Genomic DNA, 18,177 nt, shown 5'->3' with positions numbered 1-18,177 from the left:
AGGATTTTGAGAAGAATAAAAAGAGTCCGGGAAGATGTAGAGGTATCGCTTCTCGGCTCTCAAGAGCTAAGATCAAGTGTAGTATCTGTTCTTCTCAGTTTAATCCCTGGGACGCAGTTCATTGAACTGCTCTTCGATTAAACGGATTTTTGAACGGTGAACGACGCTAGGCGCTTGCGCCTGCTCGTTTGAGGGTTGTGCAGCTATTGCAGTACCTGCTGCTTCGGCCCATCTCCCACCCTGGTGGGATACTCTTGTTTGTATTAAAGTAGTCTGAAGAAAAGAAGAAGAAGAGGAGGAGGAGGAAAAAAAAAAAAAAAAAAAAAAGACGATGGGCGGATGGATTGATCGATGATCGACTAATGTCTATGGGATAAATGTTGTACACCTGCGTCACCGGTAAAATGAGAAATTGACTGTCGGCCCTGTGTGACAGCAGGAATGGTTTGATAAAATGGATAAATCCCCGATTTATCTTGTGAAAGTTTCTTCAAGTCAACTGTGCTGCTGCTGCTGTTACTACATTTGTTGTGAGTACTAATGAAAGCGATCGTTTTAGGGTATTTCCCAGTTTGATAGCAAAAAGCTGAAAAATGCAAGAAATGGCCTCCACGGGATAGACACAAAATATCTCCACTGTCACGGTCCAATAACCATCAAGCAGCAAATCATGTGACTGGGCGGCGGCCAGAAGATTGTCGTCTGTCTGCTGGCTGGTTGAGTTCGTCAGTTTGGCGTCTTGTGGCGGGCGATATAGGAACGTTTGGAGGTCGAGGAGGATTTTGAGAAGAATAAAAAGAGTCCGGGAAGATGTAGAGGTATCGCTTCTCGGCTCTCAAGAGCTAAGATCAAGTGTAGTATCTGTTCTTCTCAGTTTAATCCCTGGGACGCAGTTCATTGAACTGCTCTTCGATTAAACGGATTTTTGAACGGTGAACGACGCTAGGCGCTTGCGCCTGCTCGTTTGAGGGTTGTGCAGCTATTGCAGTACCTGCTGCTTCGGCCCATCTCCCACCCTGGTGGGATACTCTTGTTTGTATTAAAGTAGTCTGAAGAAAAGAAGAAGAAGAGGAGGAGGAGGAAAAAAAAAAAAAAAAAAAAAAGACGATGGGCGGATGGATTGATCGATGATCGACTAATGTCTATGGGATAAATGTTGTACACCTGCGTCACCGGTAAAATGAGAAATTGACTGTCGGCCCTGTGTGACAGCAGGAATGGTTTGATAAAATGGATAAATCCCCGATTTATCTTGTGAAAGTTTCTTCAAGTCAACTGTGCTGCTGCTGCTGTTACTACATTTGTTGTGAGTACTAATGAAAGCGATCGTTTTAGGGTATTTCCCAGTTTGATAGCAAAAAGCTGAAAAATGCAAGAAATGGCCTCCACGGGATAGACACAAAATATCTCCACTGTCACGGTCCAATAACCATCAAGCAGCAAATCATGTGACTGGGCGGCGGCCAGAAGATTGTCGTCTGTCTGCTGGCTGGTTGAGTTCGTCAGTTTGGCGTCTTGTGGCGGGCGATATAGGAACGTTTGGAGGTCGAGGAGGATTTTGAGAAGAATAAAAAGAGTCCGGGAAGATGTAGAGGTATCGCTTCTCGGCTCTCAAGAGCTAAGATCAAGTGTAGTATCTGTTCTTCTCAGTTTAATCCCTGGGACGCAGTTCATTGAACTGCTCTTCGATTAAACGGATTTTTGAACGGTGAACGACGCTAGGCGCTTGCGCCTGCTCGTTTGAGGGTTGTGCAGCTATTGCAGTACCTGCTGCTTCGGCCCATCTCCCACCCTGGTGGGATACTCTTGTTTGTATTAAAGTAGTCTGAAGAAAAGAAGAAGAAGAGGAGGAGGAGGAAAAAAAAAAAAAAAAAAAAAAGACGATGGGCGGATGGATTGATCGATGATCGACTAATGTCTATGGGATAAATGTTGTACACCTGCGTCACCGGTAAAATGAGAAATTGACTGTCGGCCCTGTGTGACAGCAGGAATGGTTTGATAAAATGGATAAATCCCCGATTTATCTTGTGAAAGTTTCTTCAAGTCAACTGTGCTGCTGCTGCTGTTACTACATTTGTTGTGAGTACTAATGAAAGCGATCGTTTTAGGGTATTTCCCAGTTTGATAGCAAAAAGCTGAAAAATGCAAGAAATGGCCTCCACGGGATAGACACAAAATATCTCCACTGTCACGGTCCAATAACCATCAAGCAGCAAATCATGTGACTGGGCGGCGGCCAGAAGATTGTCGTCTGTCTGCTGGCTGGTTGAGTTCGTCAGTTTGGCGTCTTGTGGCGGGCGATATAGGAACGTTTGGAGGTCGAGGAGGATTTTGAGAAGAATAAAAAGAGTCCGGGAAGATGTAGAGGTATCGCTTCTCGGCTCTCAAGAGCTAAGATCAAGTGTAGTATCTGTTCTTCTCAGTTTAATCCCTGGGACGCAGTTCATTGAACTGCTCTTCGATTAAACGGATTTTTGAACGGTGAACGACGCTAGGCGCTTGCGCCTGCTCGTTTGAGGGTTGTGCAGCTATTGCAGTACCTGCTGCTTCGGCCCATCTCCCACCCTGGTGGGATACTCTTGTTTGTATTAAAGTAGTCTGAAGAAAAGAAGAAGAAGAGGAGGAGGAGGAAAAAAAAAAAAAAAAAAAAAAGACGATGGGCGGATGGATTGATCGATGATCGACTAATGTCTATGGGATAAATGTTGTACACCTGCGTCACCGGTAAAATGAGAAATTGACTGTCGGCCCTGTGTGACAGCAGGAATGGTTTGATAAAATGGATAAATCCCCGATTTATCTTGTGAAAGTTTCTTCAAGTCAACTGTGCTGCTGCTGCTGTTACTACATTTGTTGTGAGTACTAATGAAAGCGATCGTTTTAGGGTATTTCCCAGTTTGATAGCAAAAAGCTGAAAAATGCAAGAAATGGCCTCCACGGGATAGACACAAAATATCTCCACTGTCACGGTCCAATAACCATCAAGCAGCAAATCATGTGACTGGGCGGCGGCCAGAAGATTGTCGTCTGTCTGCTGGCTGGTTGAGTTCGTCAGTTTGGCGTCTTGTGGCGGGCGATATAGGAACGTTTGGAGGTCGAGGAGGATTTTGAGAAGAATAAAAAGAGTCCGGGAAGATGTAGAGGTATCGCTTCTCGGCTCTCAAGAGCTAAGATCAAGTGTAGTATCTGTTCTTCTCAGTTTAATCCCTGGGACGCAGTTCATTGAACTGCTCTTCGATTAAACGGATTTTTGAACGGTGAACGACGCTAGGCGCTTGCGCCTGCTCGTTTGAGGGTTGTGCAGCTATTGCAGTACCTGCTGCTTCGGCCCATCTCCCACCCTGGTGGGATACTCTTGTTTGTATTAAAGTAGTCTGAAGAAAAGAAGAAGAAGAGGAGGAGGAGGAAAAAAAAAAAAAAAAAAAAAAGACGATGGGCGGATGGATTGATCGATGATCGACTAATGTCTATGGGATAAATGTTGTACACCTGCGTCACCGGTAAAATGAGAAATTGACTGTCGGCCCTGTGTGACAGCAGGAATGGTTTGATAAAATGGATAAATCCCCGATTTATCTTGTGAAAGTTTCTTCAAGTCAACTGTGCTGCTGCTGCTGTTACTACATTTGTTGTGAGTACTAATGAAAGCGATCGTTTTAGGGTATTTCCCAGTTTGATAGCAAAAAGCTGAAAAATGCAAGAAATGGCCTCCACGGGATAGACACAAAATATCTCCACTGTCACGGTCCAATAACCATCAAGCAGCAAATCATGTGACTGGGCGGCGGCCAGAAGATTGTCGTCTGTCTGCTGGCTGGTTGAGTTCGTCAGTTTGGCGTCTTGTGGCGGGCGATATAGGAACGTTTGGAGGTCGAGGAGGATTTTGAGAAGAATAAAAAGAGTCCGGGAAGATGTAGAGGTATCGCTTCTCGGCTCTCAAGAGCTAAGATCAAGTGTAGTATCTGTTCTTCTCAGTTTAATCCCTGGGACGCAGTTCATTGAACTGCTCTTCGATTAAACGGATTTTTGAACGGTGAACGACGCTAGGCGCTTGCGCCTGCTCGTTTGAGGGTTGTGCAGCTATTGCAGTACCTGCTGCTTCGGCCCATCTCCCACCCTGGTGGGATACTCTTGTTTGTATTAAAGTAGTCTGAAGAAAAGAAGAAGAAGAGGAGGAGGAGGAAAAAAAAAAAAAAAAAAAAAAGACGATGGGCGGATGGATTGATCGATGATCGACTAATGTCTATGGGATAAATGTTGTACACCTGCGTCACCGGTAAAATGAGAAATTGACTGTCGGCCCTGTGTGACAGCAGGAATGGTTTGATAAAATGGATAAATCCCCGATTTATCTTGTGAAAGTTTCTTCAAGTCAACTGTGCTGCTGCTGCTGTTACTACATTTGTTGTGAGTACTAATGAAAGCGATCGTTTTAGGGTATTTCCCAGTTTGATAGCAAAAAGCTGAAAAATGCAAGAAATGGCCTCCACGGGATAGACACAAAATATCTCCACTGTCACGGTCCAATAACCATCAAGCAGCAAATCATGTGACTGGGCGGCGGCCAGAAGATTGTCGTCTGTCTGCTGGCTGGTTGAGTTCGTCAGTTTGGCGTCTTGTGGCGGGCGATATAGGAACGTTTGGAGGTCGAGGAGGATTTTGAGAAGAATAAAAAGAGTCCGGGAAGATGTAGAGGTATCGCTTCTCGGCTCTCAAGAGCTAAGATCAAGTGTAGTATCTGTTCTTCTCAGTTTAATCCCTGGGACGCAGTTCATTGAACTGCTCTTCGATTAAACGGATTTTTGAACGGTGAACGACGCTAGGCGCTTGCGCCTGCTCGTTTGAGGGTTGTGCAGCTATTGCAGTACCTGCTGCTTCGGCCCATCTCCCACCCTGGTGGGATACTCTTGTTTGTATTAAAGTAGTCTGAAGAAAAGAAGAAGAAGAGGAGGAGGAGGAAAAAAAAAAAAAAAAAAAAAAGACGATGGGCGGATGGATTGATCGATGATCGACTAATGTCTATGGGATAAATGTTGTACACCTGCGTCACCGGTAAAATGAGAAATTGACTGTCGGCCCTGTGTGACAGCAGGAATGGTTTGATAAAATGGATAAATCCCCGATTTATCTTGTGAAAGTTTCTTCAAGTCAACTGTGCTGCTGCTGCTGTTACTACATTTGTTGTGAGTACTAATGAAAGCGATCGTTTTAGGGTATTTCCCAGTTTGATAGCAAAAAGCTGAAAAATGCAAGAAATGGCCTCCACGGGATAGACACAAAATATCTCCACTGTCACGGTCCAATAACCATCAAGCAGCAAATCATGTGACTGGGCGGCGGCCAGAAGATTGTCGTCTGTCTGCTGGCTGGTTGAGTTCGTCAGTTTGGCGTCTTGTGGCGGGCGATATAGGAACGTTTGGAGGTCGAGGAGGATTTTGAGAAGAATAAAAAGAGTCCGGGAAGATGTAGAGGTATCGCTTCTCGGCTCTCAAGAGCTAAGATCAAGTGTAGTATCTGTTCTTCTCAGTTTAATCCCTGGGACGCAGTTCATTGAACTGCTCTTCGATTAAACGGATTTTTGAACGGTGAACGACGCTAGGCGCTTGCGCCTGCTCGTTTGAGGGTTGTGCAGCTATTGCAGTACCTGCTGCTTCGGCCCATCTCCCACCCTGGTGGGATACTCTTGTTTGTATTAAAGTAGTCTGAAGAAAAGAAGAAGAAGAGGAGGAGGAGGAAAAAAAAAAAAAAAAAAAAAAGACGATGGGCGGATGGATTGATCGATGATCGACTAATGTCTATGGGATAAATGTTGTACACCTGCGTCACCGGTAAAATGAGAAATTGACTGTCGGCCCTGTGTGACAGCAGGAATGGTTTGATAAAATGGATAAATCCCCGATTTATCTTGTGAAAGTTTCTTCAAGTCAACTGTGCTGCTGCTGCTGTTACTACATTTGTTGTGAGTACTAATGAAAGCGATCGTTTTAGGGTATTTCCCAGTTTGATAGCAAAAAGCTGAAAAATGCAAGAAATGGCCTCCACGGGATAGACACAAAATATCTCCACTGTCACGGTCCAATAACCATCAAGCAGCAAATCATGTGACTGGGCGGCGGCCAGAAGATTGTCGTCTGTCTGCTGGCTGGTTGAGTTCGTCAGTTTGGCGTCTTGTGGCGGGCGATATAGGAACGTTTGGAGGTCGAGGAGGATTTTGAGAAGAATAAAAAGAGTCCGGGAAGATGTAGAGGTATCGCTTCTCGGCTCTCAAGAGCTAAGATCAAGTGTAGTATCTGTTCTTCTCAGTTTAATCCCTGGGACGCAGTTCATTGAACTGCTCTTCGATTAAACGGATTTTTGAACGGTGAACGACGCTAGGCGCTTGCGCCTGCTCGTTTGAGGGTTGTGCAGCTATTGCAGTACCTGCTGCTTCGGCCCATCTCCCACCCTGGTGGGATACTCTTGTTTGTATTAAAGTAGTCTGAAGAAAAGAAGAAGAAGAGGAGGAGGAGGAAAAAAAAAAAAAAAAAAAAAAGACGATGGGCGGATGGATTGATCGATGATCGACTAATGTCTATGGGATAAATGTTGTACACCTGCGTCACCGGTAAAATGAGAAATTGACTGTCGGCCCTGTGTGACAGCAGGAATGGTTTGATAAAATGGATAAATCCCCGATTTATCTTGTGAAAGTTTCTTCAAGTCAACTGTGCTGCTGCTGCTGTTACTACATTTGTTGTGAGTACTAATGAAAGCGATCGTTTTAGGGTATTTCCCAGTTTGATAGCAAAAAGCTGAAAAATGCAAGAAATGGCCTCCACGGGATAGACACAAAATATCTCCACTGTCACGGTCCAATAACCATCAAGCAGCAAATCATGTGACTGGGCGGCGGCCAGAAGATTGTCGTCTGTCTGCTGGCTGGTTGAGTTCGTCAGTTTGGCGTCTTGTGGCGGGCGATATAGGAACGTTTGGAGGTCGAGGAGGATTTTGAGAAGAATAAAAAGAGTCCGGGAAGATGTAGAGGTATCGCTTCTCGGCTCTCAAGAGCTAAGATCAAGTGTAGTATCTGTTCTTCTCAGTTTAATCCCTGGGACGCAGTTCATTGAACTGCTCTTCGATTAAACGGATTTTTGAACGGTGAACGACGCTAGGCGCTTGCGCCTGCTCGTTTGAGGGTTGTGCAGCTATTGCAGTACCTGCTGCTTCGGCCCATCTCCCACCCTGGTGGGATACTCTTGTTTGTATTAAAGTAGTCTGAAGAAAAGAAGAAGAAGAGGAGGAGGAGGAAAAAAAAAAAAAAAAAAAAAAGACGATGGGCGGATGGATTGATCGATGATCGACTAATGTCTATGGGATAAATGTTGTACACCTGCGTCACCGGTAAAATGAGAAATTGACTGTCGGCCCTGTGTGACAGCAGGAATGGTTTGATAAAATGGATAAATCCCCGATTTATCTTGTGAAAGTTTCTTCAAGTCAACTGTGCTGCTGCTGCTGTTACTACATTTGTTGTGAGTACTAATGAAAGCGATCGTTTTAGGGTATTTCCCAGTTTGATAGCAAAAAGCTGAAAAATGCAAGAAATGGCCTCCACGGGATAGACACAAAATATCTCCACTGTCACGGTCCAATAACCATCAAGCAGCAAATCATGTGACTGGGCGGCGGCCAGAAGATTGTCGTCTGTCTGCTGGCTGGTTGAGTTCGTCAGTTTGGCGTCTTGTGGCGGGCGATATAGGAACGTTTGGAGGTCGAGGAGGATTTTGAGAAGAATAAAAAGAGTCCGGGAAGATGTAGAGGTATCGCTTCTCGGCTCTCAAGAGCTAAGATCAAGTGTAGTATCTGTTCTTCTCAGTTTAATCCCTGGGACGCAGTTCATTGAACTGCTCTTCGATTAAACGGATTTTTGAACGGTGAACGACGCTAGGCGCTTGCGCCTGCTCGTTTGAGGGTTGTGCAGCTATTGCAGTACCTGCTGCTTCGGCCCATCTCCCACCCTGGTGGGATACTCTTGTTTGTATTAAAGTAGTCTGAAGAAAAGAAGAAGAAGAGGAGGAGGAGGAAAAAAAAAAAAAAAAAAAAAAGACGATGGGCGGATGGATTGATCGATGATCGACTAATGTCTATGGGATAAATGTTGTACACCTGCGTCACCGGTAAAATGAGAAATTGACTGTCGGCCCTGTGTGACAGCAGGAATGGTTTGATAAAATGGATAAATCCCCGATTTATCTTGTGAAAGTTTCTTCAAGTCAACTGTGCTGCTGCTGCTGTTACTACATTTGTTGTGAGTACTAATGAAAGCGATCGTTTTAGGGTATTTCCCAGTTTGATAGCAAAAAGCTGAAAAATGCAAGAAATGGCCTCCACGGGATAGACACAAAATATCTCCACTGTCACGGTCCAATAACCATCAAGCAGCAAATCATGTGACTGGGCGGCGGCCAGAAGATTGTCGTCTGTCTGCTGGCTGGTTGAGTTCGTCAGTTTGGCGTCTTGTGGCGGGCGATATAGGAACGTTTGGAGGTCGAGGAGGATTTTGAGAAGAATAAAAAGAGTCCGGGAAGATGTAGAGGTATCGCTTCTCGGCTCTCAAGAGCTAAGATCAAGTGTAGTATCTGTTCTTCTCAGTTTAATCCCTGGGACGCAGTTCATTGAACTGCTCTTCGATTAAACGGATTTTTGAACGGTGAACGACGCTAGGCGCTTGCGCCTGCTCGTTTGAGGGTTGTGCAGCTATTGCAGTACCTGCTGCTTCGGCCCATCTCCCACCCTGGTGGGATACTCTTGTTTGTATTAAAGTAGTCTGAAGAAAAGAAGAAGAAGAGGAGGAGGAGGAAAAAAAAAAAAAAAAAAAAAAGACGATGGGCGGATGGATTGATCGATGATCGACTAATGTCTATGGGATAAATGTTGTACACCTGCGTCACCGGTAAAATGAGAAATTGACTGTCGGCCCTGTGTGACAGCAGGAATGGTTTGATAAAATGGATAAATCCCCGATTTATCTTGTGAAAGTTTCTTCAAGTCAACTGTGCTGCTGCTGCTGTTACTACATTTGTTGTGAGTACTAATGAAAGCGATCGTTTTAGGGTATTTCCCAGTTTGATAGCAAAAAGCTGAAAAATGCAAGAAATGGCCTCCACGGGATAGACACAAAATATCTCCACTGTCACGGTCCAATAACCATCAAGCAGCAAATCATGTGACTGGGCGGCGGCCAGAAGATTGTCGTCTGTCTGCTGGCTGGTTGAGTTCGTCAGTTTGGCGTCTTGTGGCGGGCGATATAGGAACGTTTGGAGGTCGAGGAGGATTTTGAGAAGAATAAAAAGAGTCCGGGAAGATGTAGAGGTATCGCTTCTCGGCTCTCAAGAGCTAAGATCAAGTGTAGTATCTGTTCTTCTCAGTTTAATCCCTGGGACGCAGTTCATTGAACTGCTCTTCGATTAAACGGATTTTTGAACGTGTGAACGACGCTAGGCGCTTGCGCCTGCTCGTTTGAGGGTTGTGCAGCTATTGCAGTACCTGCTGCTTCGGCCCATCTCCCACCCTGGTGGGATACTCTTGTTTGTATTAAAGTAGTCTGAAGAAAAGAAGAAGAAGAGGAGGAGGAGGAAAAAAAAAAAAAAAAAAAAAAGACGATGGGCGGATGGATTGATCGATGATCGACTAATGTCTATGGGATAAATGTTGTACACCTGCGTCACCGGTAAAATGAGAAATTGACTGTCGGCCCTGTGTGACAGCAGGAATGGTTTGATAAAATGGATAAATCCCCGATTTATCTTGTGAAAGTTTCTTCAAGTCAACTGTGCTGCTGCTGCTGTTACTACATTTGTTGTGAGTACTAATGAAAGCGATCGTTTTAGGGTATTTCCCAGTTTGATAGCAAAAAGCTGAAAAATGCAAGAAATGGCCTCCACGGGATAGACACAAAATATCTCCACTGTCACGGTCCAATAACCATCAAGCAGCAAATCATGTGACTGGGCGGCGGCCAGAAGATTGTCGTCTGTCTGCTGGCTGGTTGAGTTCGTCAGTTTGGCGTCTTGTGGCGGGCGATATAGGAACGTTTGGAGGTCGAGGAGGATTTTGAGAAGAATAAAAAGAGTCCGGGAAGATGTAGAGGTATCGCTTCTCGGCTCTCAAGAGCTAAGATCAAGTGTAGTATCTGTTCTTCTCAGTTTAATCCCTGGGACGCAGTTCATTGAACTGCTCTTCGATTAAACGGATTTTTGAACGGTGAACGACGCTAGGCGCTTGCGCCTGCTCGTTTGAGGGTTGTGCAGCTATTGCAGTACCTGCTGCTTCGGCCCATCTCCCACCCTGGTGGGATACTCTTGTTTGTATTAAAGTAGTCTGAAGAAAAGAAGAAGAAGAGGAGGAGGAGGAAAAAAAAAAAAAAAAAAAAAAGACGATGGGCGGATGGATTGATCGATGATCGACTAATGTCTATGGGATAAATGTTGTACACCTGCGTCACCGGTAAAATGAGAAATTGACTGTCGGCCCTGTGTGACAGCAGGAATGGTTTGATAAAATGGATAAATCCCCGATTTATCTTGTGAAAGTTTCTTCAAGTCAACTGTGCTGCTGCTGCTGTTACTACATTTGTTGTGAGTACTAATGAAAGCGATCGTTTTAGGGTATTTCCCAGTTTGATAGCAAAAAGCTGAAAAATGCAAGAAATGGCCTCCACGGGATAGACACAAAATATCTCCACTGTCACGGTCCAATAACCATCAAGCAGCAAATCATGTGACTGGGCGGCGGCCAGAAGATTGTCGTCTGTCTGCTGGCTGGTTGAGTTCGTCAGTTTGGCGTCTTGTGGCGGGCGATATAGGAACGTTTGGAGGTCGAGGAGGATTTTGAGAAGAATAAAAAGAGTCCGGGAAGATGTAGAGGTATCGCTTCTCGGCTCTCAAGAGCTAAGATCAAGTGTAGTATCTGTTCTTCTCAGTTTAATCCCTGGGACGCAGTTCATTGAACTGCTCTTCGATTAAACGGATTTTTGAACGGTGAACGACGCTAGGCGCTTGCGCCTGCTCGTTTGAGGGTTGTGCAGCTATTGCAGTACCTGCTGCTTCGGCCCATCTCCCACCCTGGTGGGATACTCTTGTTTGTATTAAAGTAGTCTGAAGAAAAGAAGAAGAAGAGGAGGAGGAGGAAAAAAAAAAAAAAAAAAAAAAGACGATGGGCGGATGGATTGATCGATGATCGACTAATGTCTATGGGATAAATGTTGTACACCTGCGTCACCGGTAAAATGAGAAATTGACTGTCGGCCCTGTGTGACAGCAGGAATGGTTTGATAAAATGGATAAATCCCCGATTTATCTTGTGAAAGTTTCTTCAAGTCAACTGTGCTGCTGCTGCTGTTACTACATTTGTTGTGAGTACTAATGAAAGCGATCGTTTTAGGGTATTTCCCAGTTTGATAGCAAAAAGCTGAAAAATGCAAGAAATGGCCTCCACGGGATAGACACAAAATATCTCCACTGTCACGGTCCAATAACCATCAAGCAGCAAATCATGTGACTGGGCGGCGGCCAGAAGATTGTCGTCTGTCTGCTGGCTGGTTGAGTTCGTCAGTTTGGCGTCTTGTGGCGGGCGATATAGGAACGTTTGGAGGTCGAGGAGGATTTTGAGAAGAATAAAAAGAGTCCGGGAAGATGTAGAGGTATCGCTTCTCGGCTCTCAAGAGCTAAGATCAAGTGTAGTATCTGTTCTTCTCAGTTTAATCCCTGGGACGCAGTTCATTGAACTGCTCTTCGATTAAACGGATTTTTGAACGGTGAACGACGCTAGGCGCTTGCGCCTGCTCGTTTGAGGGTTGTGCAGCTATTGCAGTACCTGCTGCTTCGGCCCATCTCCCACCCTGGTGGGATACTCTTGTTTGTATTAAAGTAGTCTGAAGAAAAGAAGAAGAAGAGGAGGAGGAGGAAAAAAAAAAAAAAAAAAAAAAGACGATGGGCGGATGGATTGATCGATGATCGACTAATGTCTATGGGATAAATGTTGTACACCTGCGTCACCGGTAAAATGAGAAATTGACTGTCGGCCCTGTGTGACAGCAGGAATGGTTTGATAAAATGGATAAATCCCCGATTTATCTTGTGAAAGTTTCTTCAAGTCAACTGTGCTGCTGCTGCTGTTACTACATTTGTTGTGAGTACTAATGAAAGCGATCGTTTTAGGGTATTTCCCAGTTTGATAGCAAAAAGCTGAAAAATGCAAGAAATGGCCTCCACGGGATAGACACAAAATATCTCCACTGTCACGGTCCAATAACCATCAAGCAGCAAATCATGTGACTGGGCGGCGGCCAGAAGATTGTCGTCTGTCTGCTGGCTGGTTGAGTTCGTCAGTTTGGCGTCTTGTGGCGGGCGATATAGGAACGTTTGGAGGTCGAGGAGGATTTTGAGAAGAATAAAAAGAGTCCGGGAAGATGTAGAGGTATCGCTTCTCGGCTCTCAAGAGCTAAGATCAAGTGTAGTATCTGTTCTTCTCAGTTTAATCCCTGGGACGCAGTTCATTGAACTGCTCTTCGATTAAACGGATTTTTGAACGGTGAACGACGCTAGGCGCTTGCGCCTGCTCGTTTGAGGGTTGTGCAGCTATTGCAGTACCTGCTGCTTCGGCCCATCTCCCACCCTGGTGGGATACTCTTGTTTGTATTAAAGTAGTCTGAAGAAAAGAAGAAGAAGAGGAGGAGGAGGAAAAAAAAAAAAAAAAAAAAAAGACGATGGGCGGATGGATTGATCGATGATCGACTAATGTCTATGGGATAAATGTTGTACACCTGCGTCACCGGTAAAATGAGAAATTGACTGTCGGCCCTGTGTGACAGCAGGAATGGTTTGATAAAATGGATAAATCCCCGATTTATCTTGTGAAAGTTTCTTCAAGTCAACTGTGCTGCTGCTGCTGTTACTACATTTGTTGTGAGTACTAATGAAAGCGATCGTTTTAGGGTATTTCCCAGTTTGATAGCAAAAAGCTGAAAAATGCAAGAAATGGCCTCCACGGGATAGACACAAAATATCTCCACTGTCACGGTCCAATAACCATCAAGCAGCAAATCATGTGACTGGGCGGCGGCCAGAAGATTGTCGTCTGTCTGCTGGCTGGTTGAGTTCGTCAGTTTGGCGTCTTGTGGCGGGCGATATAGGAACGTTTGGAGGTCGAGGAGGATTTTGAGAAGAATAAAAAGAGTCCGGGAAGATGTAGAGGTATCGCTTCTCGGCTCTCAAGAGCTAAGATCAAGTGTAGTATCTGTTCTTCTCAGTTTAATCCCTGGGACGCAGTTCATTGAACTGCTCTTCGATTAAACGGATTTTTGAACGGTGAACGACGCTAGGCGCTTGCGCCTGCTCGTTTGAGGGTTGTGCAGCTATTGCAGTACCTGCTGCTTCGGCCCATCTCCCACCCTGGTGGGATACTCTTGTTTGTATTAAAGTAGTCTGAAGAAAAGAAGAAGAAGAGGAGGAGGAGGAAAAAAAAAAAAAAAAAAAAAAGACGATGGGCGGATGGATTGATCGATGATCGACTAATGTCTATGGGATAAATGTTGTACACCTGCGTCACCGGTAAAATGAGAAATTGACTGTCGGCCCTGTGTGACAGCAGGAATGGTTTGATAAAATGGATAAATCCCCGATTTATCTTGTGAAAGTTTCTTCAAGTCAACTGTGCTGCTGCTGCTGTTACTACATTTGTTGTGAGTACTAATGAAAGCGATCGTTTTAGGGTATTTCCCAGTTTGATAGCAAAAAGCTGAAAAATGCAAGAAATGGCCTCCACGGGATAGACACAAAATATCTCCACTGTCACGGTCCAATAACCATCAAGCAGCAAATCATGTGACTGGGCGGCGGCCAGAAGATTGTCGTCTGTCTGCTGGCTGGTTGAGTTCGTCAGTTTGGCGTCTTGTGGCGGGCGATATAGGAACGTTTGGAGGTCGAGGAGGATTTTGAGAAGAATAAAAAGAGTCCGGGAAGATGTAGAGGTATCGCTTCTCGGCTCTCAAGAGCTAAGATCAAGTGTAGTATCTGTTCTTCTCAGTTTAATCCCTGGGACGCAGTTCATTGAACTGCTCTTCGATTAAACGGATTTTTGAACGGTGAACGACGCTAGGCGCTTGCGCCTGCTCGTTTGAGGGTTGTGCAGCTATTGCAGTACCTGCTGCTTCGGCCCATCTCCCACCCTGGTGGGATACTCTTGTTTGTATTAAAGTAGTCTGAAGAAAAGAAGAAGAAGAGGAGGAGGAGGAAAAAAAAAAAAAAAAAAAAAAGACGATGGGCGGATGGATTGATCGATGATCGACTAATGTCTATGGGATAAATGTTGTACACCTGCGTCACCGGTAAAATGAGAAATTGACTGTCGGCCCTGTGTGACAGCAGGAATGGTTTGATAAAATGGATAAATCCCCGATTTATCTTGTGAAAGTTTCTTCAAGTCAACTGTGCTGCTGCTGCTGTTACTACATTTGTTGTGAGTACTAATGAAAGCGATCGTTTTAGGGTATTTCCCAGTTTGATAGCAAAAAGCTGAAAAATGCAAGAAATGGCCTCCACGGGATAGACACAAAATATCTCCACTGTCACGGTCCAATAACCATCAAGCAGCAAATCATGTGACTGGGCGGCGGCCAGAAGATTGTCGTCTGTCTGCTGGCTGGTTGAGTTCGTCAGTTTGGCGTCTTGTGGCGGGCGATATAGGAACGTTTGGAGGTCGAGGAGGATTTTGAGAAGAATAAAAAGAGTCCGGGAAGATGTAGAGGTATCGCTTCTCGGCTCTCAAGAGCTAAGATCAAGTGTAGTATCTGTTCTTCTCAGTTTAATCCCTGGGACGCAGTTCATTGAACTGCTCTTCGATTAAACGGATTTTTGAACGGTGAACGACGCTAGGCGCTTGCGCCTGCTCGTTTGAGGGTTGTGCAGCTATTGCAGTACCTGCTGCTTCGGCCCATCTCCCACCCTGGTGGGATACTCTTGTTTGTATTAAAGTAGTCTGAAGAAAAGAAGAAGAAGAGGAGGAGGAGGAAAAAAAAAAAAAAAAAAAAAAGACGATGGGCGGATGGATTGATCGATGATCGACTAATGTCTATGGGATAAATGTTGTACACCTGCGTCACCGGTAAAATGAGAAATTGACTGTCGGCCCTGTGTGACAGCAGGAATGGTTTGATAAAATGGATAAATCCCCGATTTATCTTGTGAAAGTTTCTTCAAGTCAACTGTGCTGCTGCTGCTGTTACTACATTTGTTGTGAGTACTAATGAAAGCGATCGTTTTAGGGTATTTCCCAGTTTGATAGCAAAAAGCTGAAAAATGCAAGAAATGGCCTCCACGGGATAGACACAAAATATCTCCACTGTCACGGTCCAATAACCATCAAGCAGCAAATCATGTGACTGGGCGGCGGCCAGAAGATTGTCGTCTGTCTGCTGGCTGGTTGAGTTCGTCAGTTTGGCGTCTTGTGGCGGGCGATATAGGAACGTTTGGAGGTCGAGGAGGATTTTGAGAAGAATAAAAAGAGTCCGGGAAGATGTAGAGGTATCGCTTCTCGGCTCTCAAGAGCTAAGATCAAGTGTAGTATCTGTTCTTCTCAGTTTAATCCCTGGGACGCAGTTCATTGAACTGCTCTTCGATTAAACGGATTTTTGAACGGTGAACGACGCTAGGCGCTTGCGCCTGCTCGTTTGAGGGTTGTGCAGCTATTGCAGTACCTGCTGCTTCGGCCCATCTCCCACCCTGGTGGGATACTCTTGTTTGTATTAAAGTAGTCTGAAGAAAAGAAGAAGAAGAGGAGGAGGAGGAAAAAAAAAAAAAAAAAAAAAAGACGATGGGCGGATGGATTGATCGATGATCGACTAATGTCTATGGGATAAATGTTGTACACCTGCGTCACCGGTAAAATGAGAAATTGACTGTCGGCCCTGTGTGACAGCAGGAATGGTTTGATAAAATGGATAAATCCCCGATTTATCTTGTGAAAGTTTCTTCAAGTCAACTGTGCTGCTGCTGCTGTTACTACATTTGTTGTGAGTACTAATGAAAGCGATCGTTTTAGGGTATTTCCCAGTTTGATAGCAAAAAGCTGAAAAATGCAAGAAATGGCCTCCACGGGATAGACACAAAATATCTCCACTGTCACGGTCCAATAACCATCAAGCAGCAAATCATGTGACTGGGCGGCGGCCAGAAGATTGTCGTCTGTCTGCTGGCTGGTTGAGTTCGTCAGTTTGGCGTCTTGTGGCGGGCGATATAGGAACGTTTGGAGGTCGAGGAGGATTTTGAGAAGAATAAAAAGAGTCCGGGAAGATGTAGAGGTATCGCTTCTCGGCTCTCAAGAGCTAAGATCAAGTGTAGTATCTGTTCTTCTCAGTTTAATCCCTGGGACGCAGTTCATTGAACTGCTCTTCGATTAAACGGATTTTTGAACGGTGAACGACGCTAGGCGCTTGCGCCTGCTCGTTTGAGGGTTGTGCAGCTATTGCAGTACCTGCTGCTTCGGCCCATCTCCCACCCTGGTGGGATACTCTTGTTTGTATTAAAGTAGTCTGAAGAAAAGAAGAAGAAGAGGAGGAGGAGGAAAAAAAAAAAAAAAAAAAAAAGACGATGGGCGGATGGATTGATCGATGATCGACTAATGTCTATGGGATAAATGTTGTACACCTGCGTCACCGGTAAAATGAGAAATTGACTGTCGGCCCTGTGTGACAGCAGGAATGGTTTGATAAAATGGATAAATCCCCGATTTATCTTGTGAAAGTTTCTTCAAGTCAACTGTGCTGCTGCTGCTGTTACTACATTTGTTGTGAGTACTAATGAAAGCGATCGTTTTAGGGTATTTCCCAGTTTGATAGCAAAAAGCTGAAAAATGCAAGAAATGGCCTCCACGGGATAGACACAAAATATCTCCACTGTCACGGTCCAATAACCATCAAGCAGCAAATCATGTGACTGGGCGGCGGCCAGAAGATTGTCGTCTGTCTGCTGGCTGGTTGAGTTCGTCAGTTTGGCGTCTTGTGGCGGGCGATATAGGAACGTTTGGAGGTCGAGGAGGATTTTGAGAAGAATAAAAAGAGTCCGGGAAGATGTAGAGGTATCGCTTCTCGGCTCTCAAGAGCTAAGATCAAGTGTAGTATCTGTTCTTCTCAGTTTAATCCCTGGGACGCAGTTCATTGAACTGCTCTTCGATTAAACGGATTTTTGAACGGTGAACGACGCTAGGCGCTTGCGCCTGCTCGTTTGAGGGTTGTGCAGCTATTGCAGTACCTGCTGCTTCGGCCCATCTCCCACCCTGGTGGGATACTCTTGTTTGTATTAAAGTAGTCTGAAGAAAAGAAGAAGAAGAGGAGGAGGAGGAAAAAAAAAAAAAAAAAAAAAAGACGATGGGCGGATGGATTGATCGATGATCGACTAATGTCTATGGGATAAATGTTGTACACCTGCGTCACCGGTAAAATGAGAAATTGACTGTCGGCCCTGTGTGACAGCAGGAATGGTTTGATAAAATGGATAAATCCCCGATTTATCTTGTGAAAGTTTCTTCAAGTCAACTGTGCTGCTGCTGCTGTTACTACATTTGTTGTGAGTACTAATGAAAGCGATCGTTTTAGGGTATTTCCCAGTTTGATAGCAAAAAGCTGAAAAATGCAAGAAATGGCCTCCACGGGATAGACACAAAATATCTCCACTGTCACGGTCCAATAACCATCAAGCAGCAAATCATGTGACTGGGCGGCGGCCAGAAGATTGTCGTCTGTCTGCTGGCTGGTTGAGTTCGTCAGTTTGGCGTCTTGTGGCGGGCGATATAGGAACGTTTGGAGGTCGAGGAGGATTTTGAGAAGAATAAAAAGAGTCCGGGAAGATGTAGAGGTATCGCTTCTCGGCTCTCAAGAGCTAAGATCAAGTGTAGTATCTGTTCTTCTCAGTTTAATCCCTGGGACGCAGTTCATTGAACTGCTCTTCGATTAAACGGATTTTTGAACGGTGAACGACGCTAGGCGCTTGCGCCTGCTCGTTTGAGGGTTGTGCAGCTATTGCAGTACCTGCTGCTTCGGCCCATCTCCCACCCTGGTGGGATACTCTTGTTTGTATTAAAGTAGTCTGAAGAAAAGAAGAAGAAGAGGAGGAGGAGGAAAAAAAAAAAAAAAAAAAAAAG

The 18,177-nt window shown here is 45.0% G+C and overlaps 24 non-coding genes across 24 annotated transcripts; all 24 read left to right on the top strand.

Moving 5' to 3' along the window:
* The first annotated feature begins 44 nt into the window (after positions 1 to 44).
* Positions 45 to 237, top strand: LOC143457557 (U2 spliceosomal RNA). Its single transcript, XR_013117248.1, has one exon. It is a non-coding gene; the product is annotated as a U2 spliceosomal RNA (small nuclear RNA).
* A 583-nt stretch (positions 238 to 820) lies between these two features.
* Positions 821 to 1,013, top strand: LOC143457554 (U2 spliceosomal RNA). Its single transcript, XR_013117246.1, has one exon. It is a non-coding gene; the product is annotated as a U2 spliceosomal RNA (small nuclear RNA).
* A 583-nt stretch (positions 1,014 to 1,596) lies between these two features.
* On the top strand, positions 1,597 to 1,789 carry LOC143457553 (U2 spliceosomal RNA). The gene has a single exon (XR_013117245.1). It is a non-coding gene; the product is annotated as a U2 spliceosomal RNA (small nuclear RNA).
* A 583-nt stretch (positions 1,790 to 2,372) lies between these two features.
* On the top strand, positions 2,373 to 2,565 carry LOC143457552 (U2 spliceosomal RNA). The gene has a single exon (XR_013117244.1). It is a non-coding gene; the product is annotated as a U2 spliceosomal RNA (small nuclear RNA).
* A 583-nt stretch (positions 2,566 to 3,148) lies between these two features.
* On the top strand, positions 3,149 to 3,341 carry LOC143457551 (U2 spliceosomal RNA). Its single transcript, XR_013117243.1, has one exon. It is a non-coding gene; the product is annotated as a U2 spliceosomal RNA (small nuclear RNA).
* A 583-nt stretch (positions 3,342 to 3,924) lies between these two features.
* On the top strand, positions 3,925 to 4,117 carry LOC143457550 (U2 spliceosomal RNA). Its single transcript, XR_013117242.1, has one exon. It is a non-coding gene; the product is annotated as a U2 spliceosomal RNA (small nuclear RNA).
* A 583-nt stretch (positions 4,118 to 4,700) lies between these two features.
* LOC143457549 (U2 spliceosomal RNA) lies at positions 4,701 to 4,893 on the top strand. Its single transcript, XR_013117241.1, has one exon. It is a non-coding gene; the product is annotated as a U2 spliceosomal RNA (small nuclear RNA).
* Positions 4,894 to 5,476: 583 nt separating this feature from the next.
* Positions 5,477 to 5,669, top strand: LOC143457548 (U2 spliceosomal RNA). Its single transcript, XR_013117240.1, has one exon. It is a non-coding gene; the product is annotated as a U2 spliceosomal RNA (small nuclear RNA).
* A 583-nt stretch (positions 5,670 to 6,252) lies between these two features.
* LOC143457547 (U2 spliceosomal RNA) lies at positions 6,253 to 6,445 on the top strand. Its single transcript, XR_013117239.1, has one exon. It is a non-coding gene; the product is annotated as a U2 spliceosomal RNA (small nuclear RNA).
* A 583-nt stretch (positions 6,446 to 7,028) lies between these two features.
* On the top strand, positions 7,029 to 7,221 carry LOC143457546 (U2 spliceosomal RNA). Its single transcript, XR_013117238.1, has one exon. It is a non-coding gene; the product is annotated as a U2 spliceosomal RNA (small nuclear RNA).
* Positions 7,222 to 7,804: 583 nt separating this feature from the next.
* Positions 7,805 to 7,997, top strand: LOC143457545 (U2 spliceosomal RNA). The gene has a single exon (XR_013117237.1). It is a non-coding gene; the product is annotated as a U2 spliceosomal RNA (small nuclear RNA).
* Positions 7,998 to 8,580: 583 nt separating this feature from the next.
* LOC143457543 (U2 spliceosomal RNA) lies at positions 8,581 to 8,773 on the top strand. The gene has a single exon (XR_013117235.1). It is a non-coding gene; the product is annotated as a U2 spliceosomal RNA (small nuclear RNA).
* Positions 8,774 to 9,356: 583 nt separating this feature from the next.
* Positions 9,357 to 9,550, top strand: LOC143457874 (U2 spliceosomal RNA). Its single transcript, XR_013117547.1, has one exon. It is a non-coding gene; the product is annotated as a U2 spliceosomal RNA (small nuclear RNA).
* Positions 9,551 to 10,133: 583 nt separating this feature from the next.
* On the top strand, positions 10,134 to 10,326 carry LOC143457542 (U2 spliceosomal RNA). Its single transcript, XR_013117234.1, has one exon. It is a non-coding gene; the product is annotated as a U2 spliceosomal RNA (small nuclear RNA).
* A 583-nt stretch (positions 10,327 to 10,909) lies between these two features.
* On the top strand, positions 10,910 to 11,102 carry LOC143457541 (U2 spliceosomal RNA). The gene has a single exon (XR_013117233.1). It is a non-coding gene; the product is annotated as a U2 spliceosomal RNA (small nuclear RNA).
* Positions 11,103 to 11,685: 583 nt separating this feature from the next.
* On the top strand, positions 11,686 to 11,878 carry LOC143457540 (U2 spliceosomal RNA). Its single transcript, XR_013117232.1, has one exon. It is a non-coding gene; the product is annotated as a U2 spliceosomal RNA (small nuclear RNA).
* A 583-nt stretch (positions 11,879 to 12,461) lies between these two features.
* On the top strand, positions 12,462 to 12,654 carry LOC143457539 (U2 spliceosomal RNA). The gene has a single exon (XR_013117231.1). It is a non-coding gene; the product is annotated as a U2 spliceosomal RNA (small nuclear RNA).
* A 583-nt stretch (positions 12,655 to 13,237) lies between these two features.
* LOC143457538 (U2 spliceosomal RNA) lies at positions 13,238 to 13,430 on the top strand. Its single transcript, XR_013117230.1, has one exon. It is a non-coding gene; the product is annotated as a U2 spliceosomal RNA (small nuclear RNA).
* Positions 13,431 to 14,013: 583 nt separating this feature from the next.
* Positions 14,014 to 14,206, top strand: LOC143457537 (U2 spliceosomal RNA). Its single transcript, XR_013117229.1, has one exon. It is a non-coding gene; the product is annotated as a U2 spliceosomal RNA (small nuclear RNA).
* Positions 14,207 to 14,789: 583 nt separating this feature from the next.
* On the top strand, positions 14,790 to 14,982 carry LOC143457536 (U2 spliceosomal RNA). The gene has a single exon (XR_013117228.1). It is a non-coding gene; the product is annotated as a U2 spliceosomal RNA (small nuclear RNA).
* Positions 14,983 to 15,565: 583 nt separating this feature from the next.
* On the top strand, positions 15,566 to 15,758 carry LOC143457535 (U2 spliceosomal RNA). The gene has a single exon (XR_013117227.1). It is a non-coding gene; the product is annotated as a U2 spliceosomal RNA (small nuclear RNA).
* A 583-nt stretch (positions 15,759 to 16,341) lies between these two features.
* Positions 16,342 to 16,534, top strand: LOC143457534 (U2 spliceosomal RNA). The gene has a single exon (XR_013117226.1). It is a non-coding gene; the product is annotated as a U2 spliceosomal RNA (small nuclear RNA).
* A 583-nt stretch (positions 16,535 to 17,117) lies between these two features.
* LOC143457532 (U2 spliceosomal RNA) lies at positions 17,118 to 17,310 on the top strand. The gene has a single exon (XR_013117224.1). It is a non-coding gene; the product is annotated as a U2 spliceosomal RNA (small nuclear RNA).
* Positions 17,311 to 17,893: 583 nt separating this feature from the next.
* LOC143457531 (U2 spliceosomal RNA) lies at positions 17,894 to 18,086 on the top strand. Its single transcript, XR_013117223.1, has one exon. It is a non-coding gene; the product is annotated as a U2 spliceosomal RNA (small nuclear RNA).
* Positions 18,087 to 18,177: the final 91 nt, after the last annotated feature.

Source organism: Clavelina lepadiformis, chromosome 4 (genome assembly GCF_947623445.1).
Source record: "Clavelina lepadiformis chromosome 4, kaClaLepa1.1, whole genome shotgun sequence".
Lineage (NCBI taxonomy): Eukaryota > Metazoa > Chordata > Ascidiacea > Aplousobranchia > Clavelinidae > Clavelina > Clavelina lepadiformis.
This window is presented reverse-complemented; position numbering and strand designations above follow the sequence as displayed.